The sequence below is a fragment of the Mustela putorius genome, unplaced genomic scaffold, assembly GCF_011764305.1.
Source record: "Mustela putorius furo isolate JIRA1106 unplaced genomic scaffold, ASM1176430v1.1 tig00003869_pilon_pilon_pilon, whole genome shotgun sequence".
NCBI classification, from domain to species: domain Eukaryota; kingdom Metazoa; phylum Chordata; class Mammalia; order Carnivora; family Mustelidae; genus Mustela; species Mustela putorius.
This window is the reverse complement of record NW_025422021.1, coordinates 1,320,586-1,342,892: the sequence shown is the minus strand read 5'-3', so window position 1 is coordinate 1,342,892 and position 22,307 is coordinate 1,320,586. Positions and strand designations below refer to the sequence as shown.

At 37.2% G+C, this 22,307-nt stretch overlaps 2 long non-coding RNA genes across 6 annotated transcripts in view; one reads left to right on the top strand and one right to left on the bottom strand.

The window, feature by feature from the left end:
- LOC101683035 overlaps positions 1-21,540 on the top strand; it is a 71,867-nt gene extending 50,327 nt beyond the window's left edge. Inside the window, exons 6-8 of one of the 4 annotated variants that reach the window (XR_006602495.1) lie at positions 17,595-17,779; positions 19,654-19,737; positions 19,905-21,540. This is a non-coding gene — a long non-coding RNA (uncharacterized LOC101683035). Of the gene's footprint in view, positions 1-1,318; positions 1,442-2,755; positions 2,841-17,594; positions 17,780-19,653 lie in introns of those variants that run through there. The other 3 variants (XR_006602494.1, XR_006602496.1, XR_200671.3) reach the window with 3 other exon arrangements.
- LOC101682847 overlaps positions 2,709-22,307 on the bottom strand; it is a 77,181-nt gene continuing 57,582 nt past the window's right edge. The window contains exons 3-6 of one of the 2 annotated variants that reach the window (XR_006602493.1): positions 17,570-17,652; positions 10,206-10,263; positions 4,070-4,109; positions 2,709-2,919 (exon numbers count right to left, since the gene is read on the bottom strand). This is a non-coding gene — a long non-coding RNA (uncharacterized LOC101682847). Of the gene's footprint in view, positions 2,920-4,069; positions 4,110-10,205; positions 10,264-17,569; positions 17,707-22,307 lie in introns of those variants that run through there. The other variant, XR_001182217.2, reaches the window with a different exon arrangement.

The following is a 22,307-nucleotide window of genomic DNA, read 5'->3' as shown; positions in this document are numbered from 1 at the left end:
GAACACTGTTACAGTAGATGGGCTTGGGAGGGATAGAACAATGGGCAATTTTCTCTGCAGCTAATCAGCAGATAGTATCTTGAATGATCTGTGATGCATATTTTGAGTATCGGGTGAGATCAGATGACTTTGTAAGCCAAGTACTTGCCATTTCAAATTGATGTAACTCTGTCATGACCATAAGATTTTATGATTCTATCATATGTTTTTCCTAAGTACTTGTTCTTTACTTGTGCTTTAAGCCTCTCCAGTCACATTTCTGTTTGATGCCAAAAATCTCTTAGAAATGACTCCATGGCCCAACTGCACCATCTTTCTGTAGCTAGAGAGTCTAAAGTTTATCCAGACTTCAGAACTATATCCTCATAGCTTGGAAATTTAAGTAAATAAGTAACAATGAGTGATACTGGAGCCCAACCAGTCAGGCAAACTGGTAGTACCTTTAGAATTACTTGGTATTCTTTGCTGAGTTTTATTTTAGAATCTCGTGGTAGAAAGAATAGTTGAAAGAAAGAAAAAGGGTGGGAATGCAAGTTGGTGCAGCCACTTTGGAAAACAGTGTGGAGATTCCTTAAGAAATTAAAAATAGAGCTTCCCTATGACCCTGCAATTGCACTACTGGGTATTTACCCCAAAGATACAGATGTAGTGAAAAGAAGGGCCATGTGTACCCCAATGTTCATAGCAGCAATGGCTACAGTCTCCAAACTATGGAAAGAACCAAGATGCCCTTCAACAGATGAATGGATAAGGAAGGTGTGGTCCATATATACTATCGAGTATTATGCCTCCATCAGACAGGACGAATACCCAACTTTTGTAGCAACATGGACGGGACTGGAAGAGATTATGTTGAGTGAAATAAGTCAAGCAGAGAGAGTCAATTATCATATGGTTTCACTTATTTTTGGAGCATAAGAAATAACACAGATGTCATGGGGAGATGGAGAGGAGAAGGGAGTTGGGGGAAATTGGAAGGGGAGAATGCTGAAAAACAATTTGAGGGTTTCGGAGGGGCGGAGGGTGGGAGGTTGGGTGAGCCTGGTGGTGGGTATTAAGGAGGGCACGTATTGCATGGAGCCCTGGGTGTGGTGCATAAACAATGAATTCTGGAACACTGAAAAGAAATTTAAAAAATAAATTAAAAATGAAAAGAAAGAAATGTCCTGATACTAAAATTTAACAGCACTGCTTTTAACTCAGAGGCAGGTTTTGTTTGTATTTAGTTTAGTTTCATTTCTTTTGTTTGTATTTTGTATAAAGATAACCATTTTTTTCAGCTTCAATTTTTTTAGTAAGCTTTTTTTTTTTTTCCCAGCTAAAAAGGAGGTAGACATTTACTGCCTCTTAGTCATTTAGCACCCCTTCTCCACTCTTCTCATTCTTTTCTTTGGAGAATTATCTTTTCCCCATTGTATGCAGTTCTACTGGGGTGCTAAAGGTAGGTACTCTCACTTCTATTTCTTCCACTAGATTCCATTAGGCCTTGAAGTTTAAGAAAAATGCTACTTGGAACAAATACAATTTAAACAAAGGAGAAGAGTCCAGGTGAAGGCTCTATACTGTCAATGGTCATTTCTAATAATGGCTTTGATCCCTGGTAACTAGAAGTAGAGGTTGAAAGCTCCCCCATTTATTTATTTTGGAAAGGGAGAAGTGGGAGAAGGGGTAGAGGGAGAGAAAGAACCTTTGGCAGACTCCACACCCACCAAGGAGCCCATGCAGGGTTCAATCTCACACCCCTGAGATCACATTGTGAGCCAAAACTAAGAATCACATGCTTAACCGACTGAGCCATCCAGGTACCCCAGAGGTTATAAGCCTTTTAGAAGATTACAGAGACACAGAGAAGTCAACTCAGTCTGCTCTCTTCACCTTGATACCATCTCCCTAACCTAGTTTTGCCCCTACCTTCAGAAGGACTAAACAGACAGACCTGTGTTGTGGCATCTCAAATCAGGAATTGGTAGCTCAGCCAGATATTAGTGATCCTAATGTCAAAAACAGATCCTAATGTCAAAAACAGTTGGGTGGCTCAGTGGGTTAAAGCCTCTGCCTTCGGCTCAGGTCATGATCCCAGGGTCCTGGGATTGAGCCCTGCATTGGGCTTTCAGCTCAGCAGCAAGCCTGCTTCCCTTCCTCTCTCTCTGCCTGCCTCTCTGCCTATTTGTGATTTCTGTCTGTCAAATAAATAATAAATAAAATCTTTAAAAAAAAAAAAAAAACAACAGATATACCTGGTATCAGCCGTAAGACCTTGAACCTCAGGGCCATTGTATCTGCCCCGGACAACTAGCTAGTTAAAAATTACTTCCAGCTGTCACTGAAATGCACCAGGAAAAAGCATTTTTTAAAAATTATGGCACTATAGTAACTGCATTGTCAATGACCATTAAAATAACAATTATGTTTGTTTATCATGGCAGGAATTATATAACTTTAGATATAAGAGATTTCAGGATGAAAACTTCCATCAGGCCCCTGGATATGTTGAAATATTTGGATACTAGGCATTTTGAGAAAATATTTTATCACCATATAGAGAATTATTGAGGGAGAAAAAAGAAAACATTGTTGAGTGAAGAAAGAATAGTATCAGGGCAAATACTATCCTCATACAGTTTTTATTAAATAGTATATGTAGGAGGTAGAAGGAAATACGTTATGACCCATGTATTTGTCTAATAATGCCATAAAACTGATCAGGCTTTGAAATTCTCTTTTCTTTATTTATGTTTCCCAAATCCCCATAAAGCATTCCCCAAATACTCGGGACGTCAGAGATGCTGTTCTCTCACAAGTTCACCAACAGTGAGGTAGTGACCGTCCTCTTCGCCGGCAAGGATATCAGCGATAATCTGTTCTGAAGGACTTCCTTCTCTGAAGTTCTGAAGGACTTCCTTCTCATGTCCCTTCTCCCTTTTGAAATCCAGGTGCCAGAAATTGTTAGTCTCTTGGAGTTAACCCAGGCTGCTGTCAGCAGGCATTTTTAAGTTGATATCTGAGAGCTTCATGGAGCATAAGCATTTTCTCTGGTTTGACTTTTTGTGCATATGAGTCCAAAGGAGGTTTATACTTGACTATTACTAGATGCAGCTGATAAAAAATTGACTAACAGGCAGTGCCTGATTATTTATATCAGCAATTCTTGTCCCTAGCTGGGGGCTCTGAGATTTGTGGGTATTTTTTCCCTTCCCCTCCCTTCTCCCCCCCTCCCCCGTATGTAGCCTACAGTATCCTGATACAAAAGATGTATCCAGTTTCAATGGTCTGTTATTCTATGTATATTTTGATCATATTCCATGCCAATAAGTAGCAGTAGCAATAACAAAAAGCAAAACAATGCAAGAGAAGCTATTGTTTCCCACAGTATTGTTAATTCTTTTATCTTAAAATAGTGAAATTATGTCCTTGTACACTTCACAAGTGGGAGACACAGTAGCTCTGAAGAGATTTTATAATTTAGGAATCTTAATTAGCTTTCCAGTATTAGCATGTGTTATTACTGCCTTACTCAAGTAGACCTTGAACAGGATTCTGGGAGACAAATGCTTAGTTGTTGATTGGCTTTCTACAATGATACAACACTTTGTCACTGAGCACTGCCCACTTGGCCTGTATTTCCCTGCCCCACCCCACTCTACACTCCAATTAAGGCTGGCAGTGTTACGTCTGAAGCCATTTTGCTCAGCTGGTTGTCTCCTAGGGTTCTGTGATTAAATATGTTAAGATAGGAATCAATACATACACATTCTAGTCTGAGGATTTTCCACTTTATATCAAAGGGGGGGGATCAGTATTAAAAGAGAAACAGGTGACCATATACTACATATAGTGTGAAACCGAAGGTCATATGAACCTTCCCAATAAGAGCAGAAATGAAATAATGCTCCTCCTCTTACCACCTTGAGTTGGATGGATATAATAGAAAACCATAACAATAGTGACTTTAAAACTCTCAAATAGAGAAATCTGGAGTTAGGTAGTCCAGGCTGATGTGACAGCCCCACAGTCATGGAGAATCCACAATCCTTTTATTTTTTGGCTCCCATTCCACCCTCAAGTTTACCTCATAATTCCAGATGGCAGCCAGAGTTCCATTCCCACATCTGCAGTCCAAACATGAGGAAGAGAGAACAAAACATTAAATATCTCTGCTGAGTCCATTCCCTTTGAGCAGCCTACCCAGAATTCTGTTTCCCCTCACGGGCTAGCACCTCATTGGGTCATACCTACGTGTAAGAGAGGAAGAAAATTGTAAGTAGGTTGCTTGCTTTCTACCCCCAAACAAATATTTGTTCCTGAGGAAGAGGGAGAGGGTGAATATCAGATGGCAACTTGCATTCTCTACTCCTTCCTCATTTTTGGTGAGAAAAGTGAAAAGTTCTATCTGAGCACAGATTCATAGCCTTGAACTACTGAAAAGCTGATCCTAGGCTCAAACCTGGGGCCCAGGCTTCCTCTACATGGCCACCACTTGGGCTGACTTACTTGATCCAGAAATAAAAGCATTATAGAGGAATGTCCATAATATAAAGCAGAGACCAGAACATTATACACTTTATAAATCAATGACCCCTTTGTACTCTTTAGCCATTTCATTATGGGTTTTCTCTCCATATTGCTCAGGGTATTTGGCCTTGTTGACCTGCAGCAAGTTGTGAATTAGCCCATTCATCTTAAAGAGAAAAAGGGATACCTACTATAGTACATGCTACATATTTTTTATTTGAAATGTATTAATTTTTCAAAAGAATGTGTTTACTCAAACAATTATGTCATCAGCTTCTTGAAAGTATCCATAGACTTAAGAATACATGTTAAACTGATGTAGTTGCAAAATACCATTTATAATCATTTTCCCCTAACTATACATAAGCGCTGAAAATTGAGCTTAATTTTTCTTAGCTAGATAAACATAGCCAAAATGTTGCTTCGTTTAGATTCAAACATATAATCTGAAAACTGAGACTTCAATTCTAGTGTTTTCCTGAAGAATAGGAGTAGGAAAAGTAGTAATTTTTTTTCATTTTTTTTTTTTAAGATTCTGTTTATTTGAGAGAGAGAGAGAGAAGGAGAGAGAACAAGCACAGGAGAGGGAAAATGGGCAGGAGAGGGAAAAACATACTTCTTGCTCAGCAGGGAGCACAACACGGGGCTCAATCCCAGGTCGCCGGGATCATGATCTGAGCCAAAGGCAGACGCTTAACTGACTGAGCCACCCAGGCACCCCTTTTTTCCATTTAATTACAAAGAAGGACTGTTCACATTTTATTATTTTTATTTGGCCTATCTAAATATCTGTAAACTATCTTTGGAGGAAGCATTGATTCAATTTTTTAAACTTGTCATTTCTGATGGTTTTGATTAATAACTCTTTAAGGATTCTAAATTTATAAATGAGCTATGTTGTAACAGTGGTGTGTAAGATGAAGAACAATATACATATTCTTAGCTACTTCTGGTTATAATAAGTTTGGAAAACGTTGCATTCATTTCATAGCAATACAATTAGAACTAAAACTGAAAAATCTGAATAAAATGAAAAATTAAAACAGCCTATTAAGCTATTTCTACAAAGAACTTGGAAGAATAATTTTGACTACTTTTATCTAAAGACCTCAAAGATGGGGAAGGGAAAATCATCACCATACAATGGAAATCAGGTTAAAAGGCAAACATGTACAAAAGAGCAATTGATATTGAAGAAACCCCCACAAGGAAGAAGGGCTGGTGTGCTCAGAAGTCAAAGGCCTTCACTGAAGACAGGGTCTCTTTGCTTCTGGGGCTCCACCACCTTGTGATTCCCCAACAAAGGCCTATTCTTTGACTGAATTACCACTCTTACTTCTGTGACCCTGTTTCCTTTCCTTGAAACTTAGTCTGACCTCCTTTTCAAAAGAGAAACATTTAACTTCCCAGAATCTCTCTCAACCTAGGTCTACAGGCTAGAGATTCTCTAGGAAATTTCTTTTGATTTTAGAGTTCACATATTCTGGAAAATCCCATGTATACCAAGAGAACCATTTCAAGTCAAAATTTAATGAGGAGTGATATTGCCAGATGCTGGGAGACAGGTAGAATATTTTCTGGGTTCTGGGATGCCTAATTTCCTACTTTTTATAAACTTTGTGTAATCAATAGAAAGTCAATAAGAAGACAAAAAAGTGCAGCTTGATAATTTGAATAGTACTAACTCAGGGCCCTTCAGAGGTTGACTAAGCCAAAATGTAACTTTTTCTAATAAAGGAAGCCATGTAACAAAGGCTGTTTTCAAAAGCGGGAGGACCAGCTCTACTAAACAGACCATCTAGGACAGCTGTGCAAGTTCAACAGTGAAATAATTAGACATTCCAGACTGCTGCCATTTGATATGAGGTGTCCAGACAAGGTCTCTGAAGCGGTAAAACAAGGGTCAGTAACACAATGAGGGGGAAAAAAAAAAAGTGTGAATGGAATGAGTAATACTGAATGGAATTAAGATTCTGCACTTGCTTCACCGAAGATTTATAATCAAGAAAATCTCAAGCCTAAAAAAAGTAAGGCCTGGAATGTTGGAAAGCTTCAGAGATGGGAACATGTGTGAGGCTGCCAAATGGGTCATTGTTTCTAAAAATGATGTGTCCCAAGATGACAGCAAACTTGTTTTTCAGACAACTGGCATTCATTTATGTGATGGCTCCAATACTTTCTTCTTTCTCAATTTGTCCAGAATATGTTCTGTTCTGACAAGGCTAGAGAGGAATCCACATGTGTTGCCAAATTGAAGACTGTGACTGTTAGGGGGTTTAGATTTTATGAATATCATTTTCATTTGGTAAATGTTACTATAATATTTAGGGAAAGAAGAAGAAATGGGTCAGATTGAGCATATCATTCAGTAGTCAGTTCAGAAAGCTCAGAACTCAGAAGCTATAAACAGCTTCCTGTTAATCAGCTCTTTTTATGTAAGTTCAAAGGACCAGTTATTATTTGTATATTTTAGTTGTTTTTCCTCCTGATTAGTCCTTAAAAGTCTTTCCAATGGCATTTGCCTTTGGTTAGCATCTGTTAGATTTTATTGTGTTCTTGTTTGATTTGTTGGCTTTATCGGTGGTAGTTGGAAATGGTTCGGTGTATGTCTACTCATTATTTTCCAAAGACTGATTTCCAGACAATTTACATATTGTCTTCCCTTATATCCTTGCAGTTTCCTTACTCCTACATCGACCTCAGCCAGCTGCTTTCTGTGCCCTTGTCTTAATTAAAGGTGTTGCTATTTACACAAAAACTAGGAGTCATCCTCTATCATAGCTCTTTTACCCCCACATGCAATCAATCACCCAATCTTGACAGTTTACTGCAGAAATGTCTTCAAAATCTGTTGCTTCTCCTTTCTTATCATCTCTCTATGAGGCTATTGAAATGACTTTCTCACTGGTCTACCTATCGTGATTCTTCAGTCCCTTTCTCCTCCCCTCTCACACCCGTCCCCACTAATACTAGCCATCATAGGCAGACCTATGGAGTTGATTCTCTGGTTAAAGGCTCCCTTCCATTCATCTCCCATTGCCTGCAGGATACAATGCAGTCACTAGGATGGCACCAAGGCAATTTTTATCCTACCTCACTTCCTTTCCAGCCTCATCTCCTGCCATACCCTCCCATGCCCTCTGCTTCTCGCCACTGACCATCTCACTATTCTTTAAAATTCTATGCCCTTTTATGACTCTGTATCTTGACACATGCAGACCTTGAGCCTCAAAAGCCTTTTCTCACTCTCTCTTCCAATGTTTTGTTTTTTGTTTTGTTTTGTTTTAAATGAGATGTGGTCCAAATGTCTCTTTACCATGATGTCTTTCCCTGCAGTACCAGGTAGAATTTGCTGCTCCTTGAAGTCTGTTGAAACCTGTGTTATAGAAACCTGTTACAGCATATACCATGTTCTGTTTGGAATCACCTTTCTCATGGCTGCCTCTGAACATTCTGTGAATTAACTCTATGATAGCAAAAACTGTTTTATTCATCTTCTTATACCCATGCCCAAGCACAGGTCCTGGCACAAAGCAGGAGCTCAGAAAGAGTTTGGGTCCCAAATGGTTTTGTAAGGCAGACGTTTCAGATTGCTTATAAGGTTTTTTAAGAGCAGGTCTTCCGTCAGCATTCTGAGAAAACCCTACACACAGGAAATGTTTTTTAGCAGCAAGAAATTTCTGCATAAAATCAACAAATGAAGCTGCAAAATGGTCATAAATGGAAAAATGCCCAGGGAACATCCATCCATCCATCTACCCATTGATTCAACAAATATTTTTGAGCTTCCACTCAGTGCCAGGTACTATGCCAGATGCATCAACAATAACAGCTCTGGGGAAAGATGGAGAAGCCTTTCCAGGCATATCTGGAAACTCAACTAATTCTACCAACAATATCCTCTGGGTAAATGAGCAGTAGATTATGTATGTATCTGTAAACACACATACAGAGTGATATTGTTTTAACCATCAGTCAGGTGTATACATTTATTTTACCCTGAAGCCCTTATCCACAGGAAAAGTGTGCTGGAGTAATGTGGAAAGAGGTAGGAGAAGACATAGTAAGATGATCTACCAGCAAGCCTAGGACTTAGGGTGTAGCTTTGAAGAGAGATTTTAAGCCTCCCCATCTTTCTTTCCAACCTCACGGGAGGTAAAAAGTCAGTAATGAATTCGAGATTGAAGCATCTGATTTTTTTATTGTTTGAGTATCCACACACCAATGGCAACTGTTTTCTAGAGATCATCAATCTTTGTGCTGAAAAACACTGCATTACTTAAAAAAAAAAAAAAAAAAAAGTGGCTTTTTGTGAAAAGGGGGACAATGGTCAACCAAGAAAAATGATAAACCCAACTCTTACTGGCAGAGCTGATAATGATCAGTCAGTTGCATGCTATTTCACAGCTGATGCTTCTTCTAACAACAACAAAAAAAGGGGAAAAATGATATTAATTGCAAAAGTTTCACAGATGTCTGCAGCAGTTGACCAGAGCTCCTGGGTTATTGCTTGTCAGACTATTAATGGGTTTGGCTAACCATGACAGTCATTACTTTTCCCCCTCCTGTGAGCTACTTTCTGTGTAATTTATGCATAGGTTTTGCCAAGATTTGACAACTTTCAGGATATTAACATAAAATTAGACTGCAGAGCTGAACAATGGGTGGCTTTAAAATTAGCTGTGGTGAAAACCAATCAAACAGAATTAGCTTTTCCTTTGCATTGCTCCAAAGTTTATTATCGATGTCTTCCTTTCCACATATAAGAGATCATGTCAGCAATTCTGCACAGATTAGAGGAAGGAGGAAGTTCTGAGAGAGACGCGTTGTCCAGTGACCTTGGAGATGAGTCTCTTGTAAACCAGGGAGGCTCCCCCTAGATAGAATGCCTGACAATAGCTGAAATGAACTTGTGCAGCAACCATTCCTTAAATTTATCAAGACACCCACATTTTGAAGTTCATCTGAGAGAAGAACTTTTCCTTTGCCATCTCTCGGTTCCACACAGCTTGCTGTTGAATGCCATTACAGAATGCGATGTGCGTGTTAATAAGCCAGGACATCTGGTAACCAGCTTTTTTCTGATTCATTAACTGACTCTGCTTCTGTGGCCAGGGGGGATGAGGAGAGAAACTGGAAGGTTTTGCTTTTAGCAAATGGGCACATGATATATGCCTTGCATCTTTGGTCTTGCCTCAACTCTTAAACTTTACTCCAAGGTTAGCATTTAAGTGCAGGCAACCTTTGGTGAGCAGTGTCTTGTCCCATATAGAAAACAAATAGTATTTAAATCATTCTGTATAGTCTAAGAATGCAGGAAAAAGGAAACGAATCTTAGAAATCCCGTAGCCTAAATTCTATTTTAAGACGGATCCGGAAGTAAAGAATTTGCTTTGGATCACACAGGTACATCTGCGACAAAGCAGGGGACAGACTTCACATCTCTTGACCCTCCTTCCAATCTACTTCAGGATGTTGTTTTCACTAATTTTTGTGGTGTTTTTTTTTTTTTCAATTTGCCTTATTGTCCTGTTTTAAGTTACCAAACAGTATCTCCCTGATTTTTTTCTTTTCTGAACCCCCAGTCATATGTCTTTTGAACACCAAAGCAGACTACAAGTGCCAAATCCATCCTCCTGCCTCCTCTAATAAGTGATTAGGGACCCATTCAAGCATTTATACAAGGTACTTACGGATAGTTAATTTAAACTTTTGAGGAATGGACAACATCAATCCAGGTTGTGAGTAGCCCTGGGGAATAGAATTAACTCACTTTAGAAATACAATGAGAAAACTCAAATAGAAAACAGGCAAGGTTCTAAAAACCTCCTAATAATCAAGATGTTTAAAATTAAACAACAACAAAAAAATACTGTTATCCCCATCAGAAATTTTTAAAAGGGTGAAAAATCCTTCTTATTGAAATAAACCAGGTCTGAATGCTCCAGAGAGTGATTAGAGTAGAAGAAGTCTGACTTGATGGTACACGTTGGGCGATGAAATGGACAATGAAGTTTCCATATGTTGTTTTTATGCAGTAATTAGAAACTGTCACACACCGTTTCATTTTTTCATTTCCTTGGGCTTATTTGCATGTTGGAACTTCCTTTGGAGCAGAATGGAGAGCACCAAACTGGCACCCAGTTGAAATGAGGAGCAGTGGCTCGTGGGCGTCCTCCCCACCTCAGAGGCAGGAAGGAAGCCAGGGGTAGGTAGTGTGTGGGCGCAGAGGCCCGCGAGGCTGCCAGCCGTGCAGCTGCCCTGGACACTGTTCACGTGGCGCCTCACCCTGCCTGGGTCGAACCGCTAACCAAGCCCTCCAATTGGTTATTATGGAGCACTTTGGCTCCCCTAAGCTGATCTCCCCCTTCAAGCACTTTCATTCCATCCCAATTATCTTCCCTTTTCTATTTGCCTGGGCAGACTTGAAGGCAGGTACCCCATCTTGCCCAGTGGCTGGCATAATATGGTTCCCATGGGACCTTAGCAAATCTAAATAAATAACCTTTTCATGTCTGGATTCTTACTTTCTGTCTTTTTCTATCTTTTTAAAAAAATCATCAGCAGGGGCACCTGGGTGGCTCAGTCAGCTAAGCGTCTGCCTTCGGCTCACATCATGTTCTAGCCCCACATCGGTGTCCCTGCTCAGGGGGAGTCTGCTTCTCTCTCTCTCTCCCTCGGCCTCTCCCCCCGGTTCATGCTCTCTTATTCTGTCTCTCTCAAATGAGTAAATAAAAATCTTTAAAAAAATGAAATAAAAAATCATCAGCATCATAAAAACAAAAATTTTGTCCAAGCTGTTTCCCTTTAGGAAAGATTGTAGTTGGAATTTGTAAACTCCAGAAGTCTTTTGAATGTCAACTGCGTTCTAGAAATCTGCTCTCTACTAATAAGCTGTTACTAGCGAAATGAGAAATCCCAGGAAGCTGGAAGTAGAAAGAAACTTCATTTGTCCTAGATGAATTATCTGTCTACCTGGACAGCTATTCAACAGAATATTAAATGACCTTGAACTGTAAGAAGAATTAAATTAGGTGAGCAGAATTTGACTTAGGATACAGTAAAAAAAAGTTTCCAAATATCACATATTTGTTGGAAAGAAATTCGTTGAGAAGTTTAAAATGCCATCGTAATTAAATCATTTAAATAAATTATTTTAAAACAAGCATTAAGAAAAACAAACCTCTGATTAAGTCCACCTTCAGAAGCAAGCATTATCACTATTTTGATATTTGACTTTTCCATGTGTGAATTTATAGATATGTTTATATGTAAACTATTCACCAAAAAAGTTGACTAATAATGAACTAGTGCTTTGTAATACATTTTTGGCATAAAAGACATCAAGAACATTTTTTTTCATGACCAATATTTCTACTACATTATTTTAGTAGCACTATAGGGTTCTAGAATATAAGTATTCCATATTTTATTTAGGTAATCTCCTTTTTTTAAAGACACCTAGATGTTTTAGAATTTTTCCTGTTATAATTGAGGTGATAGCCACTGTTGACAATTCAAGTTAAACATGTCTTTATTTCTTTGTGGTCTGTTTTCAGAAGTAGAAGTGCCTGGTAAAAGGCTATGCCCATTTTTAAGGCTTCTGATACATATTACCATTTGCCTTCCAGAAAAGTTGTATTAATTTAGAATCCCACCAGCAGAGCATGCCACACTTGCCTCCTCGCTCCCCTGCCAACACTCAGCGTTATGGTGCTTTTTAATCTTTGCTAATCTGTGGAGTGAAAAATGGTATGTCTTTGTTTTTTTAATTAATTCATTCCCGAAACCAGTATTTCTGAGGCTAGAATGGCACCTACTCGCTCCTCTGCATAATTGCATGCCAGTCGTTATACCTAGAATTCATTATTACTTGTGTTTTATAGGGGTTTACAGCAGGTAAAACTAATCTGTTTAGGCCACATGGCTATTTGGTCTCATAGGAAAATCCAGATTTATGTAAATAAAGCAGGGACAGGGGCGATCTTCTTCCTTGTGTCTGGGAGAAAACAAAATAAAACAGCTTTGGAAAGCCATACGTGGCTTGGTGCTGAGGGAGAAAGGCGTGAGCTGGTCGGAGGGTAACAGGGCTATTGGTCAGTCCAGTGGAAGGCATCCATTGGCTACAGCACCACTGTTAGAGGTGACTGTGTTGGTATCTGTAACATGTTGATGTGTGAAGTGAAAAAAATGAATCCTATTCCTCAGGAGAATCCTGCATATGTCAAGTATATTGTCTCATTAAGCCAATCCATTTATCAACCCACTGAATGCCAATTAAATTGCACAGGATGGTGCAGGTATATGGTGGGCGCTTGGTGCCAAACTTTATTACAGCTGAGCTTTTCTGGCTCAGTGTGTTCTACCCAGCAAAATGGCAGGCATATCAAAGCCAAATTAAATGTTCTTGAAATAATGCCTTTAAAGAGGATGAAATGCCATAACCTGGCAGAAGAGAATGTGAAATGTAATGTCAGTTCTTAGTGTACTTTTAGTTCCAATGAAGATGTCAAGGCTCACATCCAGCCAGTGCCAAATGTCTTCACAGCGTGCAAATTAGATCAGTGTAATTTCATCAGGAGAATGATCAGACTGTGCTGTAGCTATGGTTGAATTCACTGCTTCTGCCGAGGGCTGGGCTGAGGACTGGGGGCCAGCTGAGCTCACACTGCCATCCTCAGAAAGAGAGGGAATCTGATTTAACGTATTGTTCTCTTGATGCTTCTGTTGAAAGTTGGCCCCACCTCTCAGAAATATTGCTAAATGAGCATCTATCATAGATTACATTGATTTTGCTTGGAATTAAAAAAAAAAATCTGTTTAGTGAAAATTAAACCCCAAGTAAGTAAAATACTAAGCTGGCTGCCAGGAGGCTATTAGAAGCCGAAGATTTTTATGTTTGTGATTAAACATAAGATTTGTATGAAAATATAGATATTGGTATTAAATACTTAAAGTATTGAAATTCCAAGTATGTTTGGAAATATATATAATCTAATACATTAATATAATGATACATATTCTTTAGACACTAGAGATAAGTAAATTCATAATAGGAAATAAACAATACTGAAAATCTCTAACTAAAAAAGAAAAACCCATTAAAAATATTACAGTTAATATTCAGTGTTAAGTGTGAGGGAAATGGATCAGGGTATGTATCTTGGGAAGGATGCTGTAAGTGATTTAACCTTTGGAATAAATTGAGGTGCTTGCTTCAGCAGCACATATACTAAAATTGGAATAAATTGAGGTAAACCAAATTTATAACAAAAGGACACTTATCATCCTGAAATTGTTTCCTTTTTTGAAATTGTTTCTTAATGCAGCACTGTTCAATGTATTTCGGAAATGTTATTTTGGTTTAAAAATGGATTTTTCTTTTCTTTTTCACATACAGTTTTCTAACAGAATAGTAGTATCCTCAGGAAAGACAAAGCAGAAATCCCAACACTTAGGTGGAATTGTTAACTGTATTTGTTAACTGTGTCCTCAGGATTTGTTAATTGTATCCTCAGGAAAGCAGAAATCCCAACACTTGGGTGGAAGCTAAAACAGCTAGAGAATTTTCAGTGTTTCAGGTCTAAAGAAGTTGTGGTTGATTTACTGCCTTTTCAAACTATACACATTTTGCTAATGCAATAATAAAACATACTGTTTTTATTTTTTTGCAAAATATTTAAAAATGTTTATTATATGATCTTTATAAGATATGTAAACAATGTTAACTAATGAAGAAGAAAATAAAAAACTATCCAAACATAACAATCCTAGTACTTTTATATATTTTTAGTCTTCAGTCAGTTTATACCTGATTTTTTTCCAGTTGGGGCTCTATTGTTCATATCGTTTTATTTCCTGCTCTTAACATATCATGAGCATTTGTTATCCCAATAAACAGTCCTTAAAATTATTTTAATGGTATAAAATACTCTATTGTGTGTAACCACGCCTATTATTGGATGTTTGTATTAGTATTTAGCTATTTACCTTCACAATGAACATACAAATAAATTTTTGTCTATATCTAATTCATTTCTTAGGACAAATTCCTAAGAGTTGAGGAATTACTAAGTTAAAGGTATGAATTTTCAAAGTTCTCATTATTACCATGTTATTTCTCAGAATCTACCTATAAGTCTATGATTTTAACCCCTCCCAAAATACCTTAATAAAATGAGATCCATAAAACAATTCATTTTTGTATACCAACAGCCATATTTTGACTTCTACATTTCAAACCTTAAATTAAATAGAAATGGGACATTACATCAAAAACTAATGATGTATTGTATGATGACTAATGTAAGATTAAAAAAAAATGGGATGAAAAATAGTTCAAAAACTCTAAAACTACCTGATGTCTGAGACTAAGATTATGGCTATCTTCCTTCTGTTATTGCTATTCACTAATGAAAAACGTGCATTCTCAGTTTCCGGAAACTAATTTAAGTGATTGATTCAATTATTGTAGAACACAGTGAAAGTCAATGAAAATGATTTTACCAGCCTTGAAACTATTTTGACATTCTCCCCATGTATTTATGTGGTATAGACAAACCAATAATTTACTAAAAGCTAGTGTTACTTTGAATTACTTTTTATTCCTGAATATTTCTTCAAAATCATTTAGATTCTCTGTTGTGGAACTTTCTTTCATTTTCTATTTTAGCAATAGGCACAAGACCCAAGGCTATCTCTGGGACTTGCCAAGGCCCAGATGCCACGGCTTGGAACATTCTAGTAGCAACATCTGGCCTTTTGGTGAGCTCCACAGGCAGTTGTGCACTCAGCTCAGAATTGCCTCTGGGGATGTCACATAGTCAAATAATCTACTGATATTTGGGCTGGGTGTTCTCTGAGGAAACATTTGTCTTTCTGCTCACTTTGAATATGTAGCAGATACCATTAGGGCTATTAATTATGTGGAAAAATAATGTTTTCTATACAAAACAATTTGTTTTAAAAATGTTGCTTCGTTACTTTAATTGGTAATGTTGCATTCCTGCCTAGTTTCCAGCTGTTTGTGACATTTTTCACGAGTCAGGAGAGGCACTATTTCCTTTCTGGATAAATTTTGAACTGCACAAATTTATAAAAAGTGGCTAGATTTGCATTTAGAAATGGCTTAAGTTATTGATGGTAATTGAAAAAAAGGATACCTCCAAGATATTTCCTCAAAAATAACTTTCCTAGTTGGTTGTGTTAAGAATATTTCCTAAGTATCTGCAATGCCGTGATCCACTCGGATAATTGGTTTCCTGTCATTAGGTGGCTAAAGATCTGTTTTAATGTCTTTTCAATCAAGAGATTAAAATCTGTGTTCAAACAACACCAGTAATTAATTTAAAGTTATTATCAATTTAGCATAAAGAGTAATCCCAACTGTTTCCTTTTTTTGAGTATGCAAGATTAATCAGACACAAGAAAAAATACAATTAATGTATTGCCTCCAACAATTTTCTGTTTTTCATGGGGAAAGACGAAAAATGCACTTATGAATATAAAATGACCTAATATCATGTCAAAAACACAACACAAAAACTTCTGATAAATCTTTATCCTATCACTTTTAGAAGTTGCTAGATTTTATCTCCTTAATAAATTCTGCTTATTGTAACATTACTGTGTGGTTCATTTTCATTGATAATGAACTGTTCAATTTTTCATACTTCCTTAGAATTGTATTTCCCAAGAAAGTTTAAAAGCAGAAATTCGTTTCCATCTATTTGGAGAGTTTGATATTTTTTAGTATTTTTTCAAAGAAAACTTTATTTATGTAATCTTGAGTTGCAGTACTGACTGAGAGATTAGCATTTTCTGGCACAGATTCAAAATGTGCACATATAAATGTTTAATTTCAGCAATAAAATCAGACTCTATGTTAAATATCAATTGAATATTTACCCAACTTTCAAAAGAAGTAGGAAAAATCCCTTTATAATGACCATTTAAATGTAGTTTTCCTATAGTGTCTAAATGTTTAAGATTGAAGATCTATATGATAGAATTGTGGATTGATGGTTTTTAAGCAAACCCAGTGCAATGGGAATTATTGATTGGGTAGTAAAATTACAGCAAAAGGTCAGTTGAAGACATTCAGGTTTTTGCATTTCTGCTTTCTTATAAAGGGGATGATTTCTTTTTTAACTAAAGACTTAGAAACAACCAAATTAGCCCACATAGCATGAGTTAATAGAGCCTGTTTTGTAAAACTACCAACTTGAACAAAACTAGAACCAATTACTGTATGAACCAGACAACTAAGAAGTCTTTCTTAGGCACTTGGCACCAACCTCAAATTCAATGATCCAGACAGTACTAAACTCCATTTAACTTTGCTCTTTTCCATTCAAACCTATCCTTTCTTTCAATTCTTAAATATGCACTTTCTCATTGGCTGCTTCTTTCTGTGGATAGTGTCTAAAACCTTCCATAATGTCATCACTGGCCACGGATTTGTCTTGTCACTGGCTTCACTCATTAGTGGGGCATCAGGATTAGATTAGTCTTGCTCTACTTGTCTGTTCTGACTTTGAATCAGATGGTCACTCTCACTGTCTGAACAAAATGGAGTGTGGGGGGGGGGACTTTTGTTTTGTCCCTGTAAGAAGATATGTTTGGGCTAGAAATCAACAACCCAAATGTGGCTGGGACAGTAACCTTTCTCTGCTTTGGCACTGTCATAGACAATCCCTTAGGCCCATATATTCCTCTATTTGAGAGGTGACAGCACCAGCACATAGTCTCTAGCTAGTACCTTACACTAAAGCAGTAACCTGCAGCCTAGATGTGGATACCAGGTGGGAGCAGGAAGGTGGAGACAGAGGCTTACCTAACTGGAAAGGTAGCTACACTCAGAGAACAGTAGAGTTGCATGCTTAACATAGGGTAAGAATATTCAGGCCTTAATATCCTCCTAGTAGGGCTGGGATTAAGAAGCAATTATAACTTTAGGAACAGAGAAGTGACATTCGTGCCACAACCAGCTCCTTGGAATTTTCCAGTTTTATCTTCCTTGTATTTTTCTCTTCCCATACCCTTCATTATCCCTTACCTCTTTTTGCTCTTCTCTTCAAAAGCTCTCTCCTCGGCTGACATCAGCAAGGTAGCAAAGCAAGAACTTCTGAAAATTTTCTCCTCCATAAAGCAATGAGAAAGTTGGGGAAAGAAATGATCAGAGTCAACTTTTGCATAACTTTGCCAATTAACTAAAGGATTTCAGCACGTCACGAAGAGTTCATTCAAGAAAAAGGTCAGAATCAGGGTAAGAGCAGCTAGTTTTGTGGCATTTTAACTTGTGCTATTCTTATCTTCACTCCCCAGCTCAGTGGTAGCCTTGAAAATTCACGGCCCATAATCACAGTGAAAACCAGCAGTCTGGCAGCCACTGGAAGCAGCAGAACACAGTTGAAGCTCCTTCAAAGTCCCATTCCCAGACAACTGTCATTGGCTGACCTATTTAGTGGTTCTCTTGAAGAGCCCCCTTGCAAGACTGTCTTTATCTCACCGGACTCAAGAGATTTACTACTGTGAAAAGAAAGGTCTTTTCTCTGGGGCATTTGCAAAAAACAATACAGGAAATTGTTAACATTGTGGTTGCCTGGGTCATGGAGAACAGTTGGAGCAAACATTAGACTAACCTCTAAGCTTAAGAGGAGAAAATTGGGAAATATGTTCATAGGGGCTTTGGCAAGCTGTAATATATCCCTGGTGATCTAAAAAGTTGTCCATACGTCCAGGGCTGTGTACAGTTTTTAGGAACAACTCAAAAAGGCACTAAGTCCTCATTCTTGGCTGCCTCTGAGGTTCTGCACAAGCTGGAAGTAATGGCTGTAGCAGAGTTTCCCATTGCCTGGCTCCATGACAAAGGCATACCCAACATGCACATAGAGCCCTTTGTCAAAAATTAGGAGATTCATTGGTACTAGGCGGTAGAGGAAGTCTCTGCCTAATTATTAGCTGACTGCTAACCTAAATGACCAGAGGCATCAGTGGCCAAAAATGACAAAGACAGACTTTATGGAATTAGGTCAGAAAGATCACCAAACAGCAGCAAACAGTAATAAGAACAAGCCCTGGGGAGGGAGATTCTAATTTCCGTAGTTCCTACATTATGTTGTTTAGATTGCCAAATTTTCAACAAAAATTTATGACACACACAGAGAAGTAAGAAATTTGACCCTGATATGAAAAAAAGCCATCAATAACAAATGTACCTTAGAAAACTCAGATATTGGACTGATGAGACAAAGATTTGAAGTCACCTATCTAAATACGTTCAAAGAACTAAAAGGAACTATGTCTAAAGACCTAGAAGAATGTATGGGAATGAGGTCTCATTAGGAAGGATAGTTTTACTGTTTATAGGATTTTTAGCTGTCATTCTTTTTCTTCTAGCATTTTGAATATTCATTCCTCAGTTTTCTGGCCTTCAGGGTGTCTAATGAGAAGTCAGCTGTTAATCATGTTGAGGATTCCTTGTATGAGATGTTTCCTACTAGAAAGTAGGCTGTCTTCACTTCATTTGCCTTAGAACAATTTTATAGGTTTCTTTTCTTAAAAAAACAAATTAGTGGCTCAGTGGTTTCTACACATAACTCAACTAATGAATTGTAGGACTGTTTCCTGTGATAAACACAATCTTTATAGACTCTGGCAGACATATAATATCATCATTCTAAATATTAATGGTGTTAGGAAAACTCGTTCAAAACTTAGGAATTAGACAAAGCAGGATTATATGTTCTTTCAAAGTTATATTGATGTATCATCTGCAGGACCACTCAAAGATTAATTATCTAGGGTATTGGAGTTTTATTTATTCAAATATTACCTACTGATTGCTCTATGAAGTTATATATATATATATATATATATTTTTTTTGTGGAGGTACAAATGAATTCTTCCTGGTAGAAAATATGACTGTGTTGACTAGATTATTATGTTGTTTTGTGTTTGACATAGCAATCTTATTCTGGCTTTCCTTCTCCTTTCCCTATAACTATCCAGGTCCTCAGATACTCTTTGAATCAATTTTATCATCCTGCTGGCTCAGGCATTAGTGAGTTTAACAAATATTAGACATATACTTTTTCTGTATTTACTTAAGATTATATTGTTTCTTTTACCTTTCACAGTACTAAACTAAGTTGTCCAGTTTACAGAAATCTTTTCAAGACTCTTGCCATGATTATTTTTTTCAACCCCAAAACATTTTTCAGGTAAGTCCATATTTAAGAAAAGTATGAGACTGGTTATTTCAAAACAAACCTACTTTCTCCCAGTCCCAAGCACTAAGTATGCAGTAGAGAGCCTCACAAGTATATGGGTCTTTCTGCATCTATTTCTTCAAAAGAATGTGAATTCTATGTCCTGTTTTCACCCACAGGCACGTCCTTAAAGAGATATTTATGAAGTGGGGAAATAAAGACCTCCAATTCAAATGATGTAATAGCAAATCTGATTCATGGAATCCATGTGAAATTTTTAACATCCATTTTGCCTTAATTAAATGCCTGATCATGATGCCCAGATGTTGGATGTTAGACTTAAAAAAAAAAAATGTGAGCATGTACTATGTAAACTTTCGGTCTGTCTTCTTCTTCTAGAGATTTATTACACATTTTGGGATACCCTTAAATTATACTATATCCTCAAATCATTTCTTACCCAACAAGTGTTAATAAAAAGGCTTTTGAGTGAAATTTTTTCACTAATGCTAAAATGATGAAACAATAGAATAACCAAAAAAATGCAACTTGAATTGTTTGTATATCCATCTATAGTTATTGTCCAGAAAAACATTAAAAAACAAACCAGTATATGGTCAAAAAGGAAAAACATGCTTCAAAAATTGTGTATGCAAACTAGAAGATGACAAGCACCTTGTATGCAGGTTTTAAGAAAAGGAAGAGAAGGAAAAGCAAGGATGTCATCAGTTTCACAAAAAAGCCACCAAAAGCCACAAGGCTTGCAGAGTGACCGTAATCCAGGTCGACTTAACTTCTCGACATTCTAGTCCTTGACTTACTGTCTTTGGTGTAGTAAATATAGACTTATTTCTAATACCATATTTATTTTTAAAATTCTTCTGCTTTTTGAATTACCTGGATTTTCAGCTTTTTGTTTTAGATCATGTATCTCCAAACACCATTACTTTCTAAGTTTATTTTTGAGTTTTTCAGGTTTGCTTGTTTGTTTTTGTATTCAAAGATGAAAGTCTGAATTAAGTAAAAACACTTCAAATGGAAGTCCAATGTTCTTCTTGGAAAATAATGGCTGCTTTTAATGCCACAATGTAAATAATGAGCCAAAGAACAATTCTATTTTAAGTGAATTTGCATGTTTTGATAACTTTTTCAGAAATGGGTCTTTGGTTTCTGCTTTAGTTCAGACAAGAAGTAAAGGATTTTCTGTATGAAATATTTTTCAATATGCTTAATTGCTACAGTTGAAGTTTCTTTTATTTCCCTAATGAATTACTTCCCTATTATGAAGAAATGACTCTCTAAAGGACAGTCATTTATTACACCTGAGCCTTCCTCGTCCCAGTTGTACCACATGCTGCTTAATAATTTGCAATGATTTAGGAAGATTGCCATAACCACTCAATTAAAGAATGGCTTTGGATGCAACCTATAGCATGAGGCACATCCTTAGTACACATTTAGAACTGTCTTGTTAATTAGAATCCAGCAACCACTGCATTCTGAATATCCCATAGACAGCAGACATCCTATCCTGGAGGAATGAAAGTAGTCACTTGTTTTCCTTGATCCAACTAGGCAGATGTAGGTTTGCAGTAGAGTGGAAACAGAGCCACGGGGAGACGAAGCAGACTCAGAATTAGGAAATGGAACTTCTGTTTCTGGCTCTATTACTTTTTGGGTTTTGATCCTGGGATAATGATATTCTCCGAACTTCAGTTTCCTCCTTTTTATAGAATGTGAACTCTAGCTGATAATTTCTTTCTTTCTTTTTTTTAAAAATTTTTAAGATTATTTATTTATTTATTTGACAGAGATCACAAGTACGCAGAGAGGCAGGCAGAGAGAGAGAGGAGGAAGCAGGCTCCCCGCCAAGCAGAAAGCCCGATGTGGGCCTCGATCCCAGAACCCTGGGATCATGACCTGAGCCGAAGGCAGAGGCTTTAACTCACTGAGCCACCCAGGCACCCTAGCTGATAATTTCTTAGGCATTTTACTGATCAATGTAACACCTCTACATAACTCATAACTTAAAAATAGTTTTGCAAAATGTTACCAAGGTATTTGTGAAAAGTCTCAGTGGCTTGTTTCCATGTAGCATCTTAAAGCAGCATGGGGAAATCAAGCAATATAAGACAGGATAACTAATTTAAAACTGTAATTGTCCTAAGTTTTAATTATTTCTTGGCATATGATATAGAATTGATAGGCAGTGTACTTTAGCTAACAGTAATTTTATGGCAAAAATCAACCTTCCTGTGGGAAAAATAGACACATGTCCATATGTCTAGGTAATGAAGTCTAAAGGATAAAGGAAATATGAATAAATGCTGAAAATAAATTTTAATGAATTCAAAGTTATGCCTTGGACCAGCCCTATATTATTAAGATTTGAAATAAGGCCCTTATGTTTACTATTTTGGACTGTAGAAATTAGGTAGACTATATTCAACAAACAACATAGATGTAGTCTTCTAATAGATAAATTCACTTCATACATAATTAAAACAGATTTAAAATGAACACTAACCTTAACTTCTTTTTTATTGTATCAGCTGTATAATGATCTATTTGTAAAATCCAGT